The following is a 6,000-nucleotide window of genomic DNA, read 5'->3' as shown; positions in this document are numbered from 1 at the left end:
TCCACCACCCCACCCCCGCTGCCAATTCTCAACAGAAATGCTCACAACAATGAAAACCTCGGACAGGAGGAAGAGCGGGGTCGGGTGGGCAGGCAGGTGTCCTTTCAGTGCCATTGTAACTTCGAACAGTCACTAAGCGAACTGTTGTAAGTCGAGGACTACCTGTACTTTATCACTTTTTTTTCTTTTGGTCATCAAGTTTTTTACACCTTGCTAGGGGACTGGTGGTACTCGGATGTTGTCATATCCTAAAAGTGGTACAGTGGGTGAAAAGGTTGAAAAGCCCTGAGTTGGATAGCCATGTGCAGGCTGAACCGCCTGTGTGCTCTGTTTCAGTGATTATCACTAGCTGCCTTAAAACAGCTAGTGGAACTTGAGAAAAGGCAGACCTCAACAAGAAGCAAATTGCAACTTGGGGGGAAAAAATGACCACATTTTGTGTTGGTGCTGGAAGAAAGAGCCCAGAAGTTGTCTGTGTTCTCTTTATGTTTGTGTAGCTCGGCTGTGGGAACGGCAGAGATAAGAAGTTGCTGAAAGCCACGCAGCAAAGAGAAGGGCTGGGAGCTGCTCTTTCATTGGAATGAGGGTGTGGTCCTGGAAGGAGTCCAGTGCCAGGGGCAGGGATTGTAAGACACTGAGATCACCAGCCCAGGAAGACGTCTACCTGTGCTCTTCCTGGCTCTTATTATGAATGATCCTGACCATTTGCTCCACACCAAGCATGAAATGAACTGGTTATCAGATTTCTTGTTCCCTCCTGGGGTGGGACTGGAAGACCTCCAAGGTCCCTTCCAACTCTGTTAGCCATGGTGGTGCAGTGGTTAGAATGCAGCGTTGCAAGCTAACTCTGCTGACTGCCGGGAGTTCGATCCTCACCGGCTCAAGGTTGACTCTGCCTTCCATCCTTCTGAGGTTGGTAAAATGAGGACCCAAATTGTTGGGGGCAATATATGCCGATTCTGTAAACCGCTTAGAAAGGGCTGTAAAGCACTATTCTATTATTCTCTCTCTCTGATGATCCTTCCAAGCCTATGGAATGAATCAAGTGCACTGAAGCAGTTCAGTTTGGAAGCTGATACCTTCTTCTTCAGTTTGGGGCTTCCAGACATATTAGACGGAATGACTATAAGACAGGGGTCCCCAACCCCCGGTCTGGGGACCAGTACTGGGCCATGACATGCCAGCAACCAGTCCGCACAAACAAGCAAAGCCCCATCAGCGGGATGCAGGCAGCACTCAAAACCATGCCTCCTCCGGTCCACGGAAAAACCTCTCTCCATGGAACCAGTCCCCGGTGCCCAAAAGATTGGGGATCTCTGCTATAAGACACCACTGACTGGAACTATTGGAGCTACAATCCAAGATATCCGGAGGGTGCTGCATTGAGTAAATACCCATAGCAAAACACTGAAATTTCCTGATGCTGTCTTTATGTACGATGAATTCACACATCATAGTAAAGTATTATTTGTTTAGGTTTGGTCTATTGTAATGTGGCAATCCATATGTTTAAATTATGACTTCGTTTTGTTTATTTAATAAACCATGGTTAAACAACTGGCGCCATCTGGATTATTGTAGTCTGGATCAGGTAACCCTAGCTGAGCCATTGCTTAATCGTTTAATGAATCAACAGAATAAAGCCATAATCTCTCATTTATAAATATATGGATTAGCATAATATACAACCTGTTTCATAATGGCCAATAGAGATAAGCAATGCCACAAAATAGTCTGCATTGGTTTGCAATAATTTTCAACTGTCTTACAGGTAGTCCTCGACTTACGACTGTAATGAGACCAGAATTTCCATTGCTAAACAAGACAGTTGTTAAGTGAGTCACATCCGATTTTATGACCTCTTTTTGGCCATGGTTGTTAAATGAATCCCTGCAGGTAAGTGAATTATATAGTTGTGAAGTGAATCTGACTTTCCCCCATTGACTTGCCTTGTGAGAATCCAGCTGGGAAGTTGCAAACAGCAATCAAATGATTCTGGAAAGCTGCAGCCTTTGTAAAATACATACCAGTTTCCAAATGCCTGAATTTGGATCACGTGACCGTGGAGATGCTGCAACAGTTGTTAAGGGCAAGTTGTGAGTTGTACGTCATTTTTTTCCAATAGAGATGTAACACTGAGCGTTATTTTTGCTCAGGCATTATTTTTGCACAGTGAAAGGTGACGTGGCAGCTGCTAACATTTCTTCCTGAAACTATTAAAATATATGGTAGATACACTCCGTGATCAGAAAGTTGGCCAATCTCATACTCCATCTGGTGTAATATCAGTTGGCGTGACCTGTAGATAAATCATTAACATCTATTTTAAAATTGTGCAATAAAATACACCCATGTTGCAGCTACAGTCTTGATTTTTTTTTACCACAACCTGTAAACATCCATGAAGTGACATATTTTAATATGCCAGGTTTGAATTTAGAACATTATTCAAAGGTACAGTAGTTCTAGCCCTCTTATCCACAAAGTTAATATGATTATTCAGAAACCCTTTAGTAATAGGAAGAAGACAACAGGTGCTGATTTTAGAACTGATAAATATATACTATATAATTCTGCATTTACCCCCTTCATCTTTTATTGAGGGATTCCCTTCACTCCAAATTACAGGGCAGAATGAAGACAAAAGGGAGCTCATCTCAGTTAAGTTCCTTAATAAATGCTTCATTTCACATCCTGTTTTGCAAGTATCCTTCCAGAATGCATGGACTGAAGCCAGCTTAATGCCACTGACTTGAATACATGGCCTGGCATACATTCATTTCTAGCAGAGCACCAGATGGGGCTTTCAATTCAGGTGTGATGCTCCATGTTTCAGCAAAAACACGTTCATGTGTTTCCATGAACATGTTTTCCACGTTCCTTGGTTTTTCATTGATTTAATCTTGGTTCATTTTAATATTTATTTTTTTTCATGTTGTAAAGCTGTCTAGAGCAGGGGTAGGTAACCTTGGCTCTTTTATGACTCGTGGACTTCAACTCCCAGAATTCCTGAGCCAGCCATGCTGAGGGGAAAGGGAGAGGTTTCCAAGCTGTTGGCTCAGGAATTCTGGGAATTGAAGTCCACGAGTCATAAAAGAGCCAAGGTTGCCTACCCCTGGTCTAGAGTCACTTGACAGAGATGGGTGACATAGAAATTTAATAAATAGAAAAAGGTAAAGGAGTATCTGTGGATTTTACTTTGCTAGTGGTTGCCGACAGTAGGGGGTGGTGCTCATCTCTGTTTCAAGGCATTGAGCAGTGCTGTCCGAAGACATTTCTGCAGTCATGTGGACAGCATAATATCACGGAGTGCAGTTACCTTCCCACCAAAGTGGTACTTATTTATCTACTTGTATTTGCATGCTTTCGAGCTGCTAAGTTGGCAGGAGCTGGGGTGAGGGAGCTCGCCCCTGTCACCTGGATGTCGGGTCTCAAACCTGGGCTGCCGGCTTTCCAGCCAACAAGCCTGGCATCTTAACCACTGGGCTACCCTGCCAGCCAAATTTAATAAATAAGCAATAATAATAAATGAATTTTTGTCATGTCATGGCTAAAAGGGTATGATTAAAAAAAAGTCAAGATGGCGCCTGCGATAGTGTGATTGAAGCTTCTCCTGTTTTTATATGCATGTGCAGAGTTTTGTTCAGAGTTTTATGGCTGCCATCTTAATTTTTTTTTTACCATGTCCTGCAGGCATCCCTGAACGGACATCCTTTACTATGGCAGACTTGGATTTAGATCATTGTTCAAAGATGCAGTAGCTCTTGCAGAGGGACCAGGAATAAGATAGGAAGCTGATGCTCTTTCTTTTCCCTTGGCAAGTAGAATAAATTAAGCAATAATGTGCCACTTGCTGTAGTTCATACTCTTTGCTAGAAAGAAGCAGAGGTGTTTCATGTTATGAAGCATCTTTATTATGACATACATACATACATACATACATACATACATACATACATACATACATACATATAATGTGAAATAAATAAAGGTGATCACCAGGATGAAATCATAAACAAAAATGTTTAATCTACAAAACCAAGCTTTCGTCGGTCACACTACCGACATCGTCAGGGTATAAAATGCTGGATCCGGGAGTCCGTTTTTATGTGGCTGGCTGCCTCTGACCCTAGATCGGGTCATTGGTCCGCTCATTAGCGTTGGCTATGTAGTTCTTAAAGGGGCCATTTCTAAAGTTGTCCTCCCCTCTCCAATTGCTGTTGTTTTCTTTGTGCGTGTGCAGGTGCCTGGAGATCCGCTGTTCATCTGCTCCCAGTCATCTGTCCCCATCCCCTCATTTGTCTTAGCTTGCTTCTGTATTGCTGCGCTATCTCGCGTGCGTGCTTCAAGCTCCATTCTTCTATTTGCCAGCCCCGCTGCCTTCCTTGCCCGTGTGTAAACTCCTGTGGGTTGGTCGTCTCGTTGTTCCTGTTTCTTAATGCCAACCCCCAGGAGTTTACCCACAGGCAAGGAAGGTTTTGTAGATTAAACATTTTTGTTTATGATTTCATCCTGGTGATCACCTTTATTTATTTTACATTATGTGTATACCCAGGATTCGTGTTTTTAATGTTATTAAGGACACACACACACACACACACACACACACACACACACACACACACACACACACACACACATACATACATACATACATACATACATACATACAAAGACTTTTGTGTGATATATGTCTCTAATATAGTAGACCACAAATGAAAATGCATGGTCTGTTACTTTGCTTGTTTTTGTTTGTTTAATTTACATGGCTGCCCAAGTTGCAAATAGAAACTTTGGACCTTGGATTTAAAAGACAAAACAAAGGGGCCAATAAACATAAAAAAACACAATATAAACCATTCAAGGCCAATCATATAAATATGTCTATAACAATTTCAAGAGAGGCTTATCCAAGAATTTGAGGGAAACCAGGTTTTCAATGGCCAGGGTCATCTGAATCTTGGCTCTCTACTGTCTATTAATAATAATGTGCTGAACATGTAAACAAAATGTATAAAAAGGATTGATGTAGAAATCAGATTAGGAAAAGACTTCATGCCACGTACTGTTTATTAAAATATTGCTTTGGAAAGACCTTTGCTGTCTTTAACACCTCTCTGGTATGATTACATTATGTAGGAGTTTTTGGTGGTGTGCCCATAACCACCCAGGCAAATGCATTCTTGATCAATTGTAGCTTCTAGGTGTCTTCAAGAGCAGCTCTTCCTAGAGTGTATTGCGATAATTCAAGCAAGAAAATGAGTGAGTATGAAGAGATTCCTGAGTTAGTAATAGGGATTTGTACAATTTGTGCAAAGGCTACCCATAGTCACTTTAATGTGTGATTGGATGCCATTCAAATATGATACATAAATAAAAGGCACTCTTGGCCAAGGCTGCCAACTACTCTTCAAATAGGAACCAACGAGTCCAATAGGACCCCTAAGGTGCACATCAATCCTATCTGATGAAGTAAATTCCCATCCAGGACTAAACATGGAAAGTCCCCAGATCTGTGTGTTTGTGTGTGGAGGAGAGGTCAAAATTCACAATCGTGCCACCTGTTTTCCCCCATCCAGATAAAGATTTCAGATAATTCATTTCCTCCAGGGTCTTCTGCAACTATAAAGCTGTTTCTAAACAGCTTCTTTAGAAAGAAAAGGTTGGAGACTGGAGGAAAATTGTCCAATATCCAGATAAAGTTTCTTCAGGAAGAGCTAGACAATCTCCTGTTTAAAGCCAACATAACCACTCTGTCCCTCACAGATGCATTCACCATTTTAAGCTGGAGGGCATGGAAAAAAATAATTGTAGGACTCAATTGCAATTGCCAACCTTCACATGATATGGGAAAATCACAATTCACGCTTGAATTTTGCTACTGCTGTTACTATAAAGCAACTGTAACGGGATTCAGCAATGGTCTTCAGAGAACATGTGTTTAAACCCGTTTCTCCAGGTTGTGTTCCTGATTCTTGACCTCTCAAAATTGTGTTGGGC

This window comes from Protobothrops mucrosquamatus, unplaced genomic scaffold (assembly GCF_001527695.2).
Source record: "Protobothrops mucrosquamatus isolate PMUCROS unplaced genomic scaffold, P.Mucros_1.0 scaffold23, whole genome shotgun sequence".
NCBI lineage: Eukaryota > Metazoa > Chordata > Lepidosauria > Squamata > Viperidae > Protobothrops > Protobothrops mucrosquamatus.
This window is presented reverse-complemented; position numbering follows the sequence as displayed.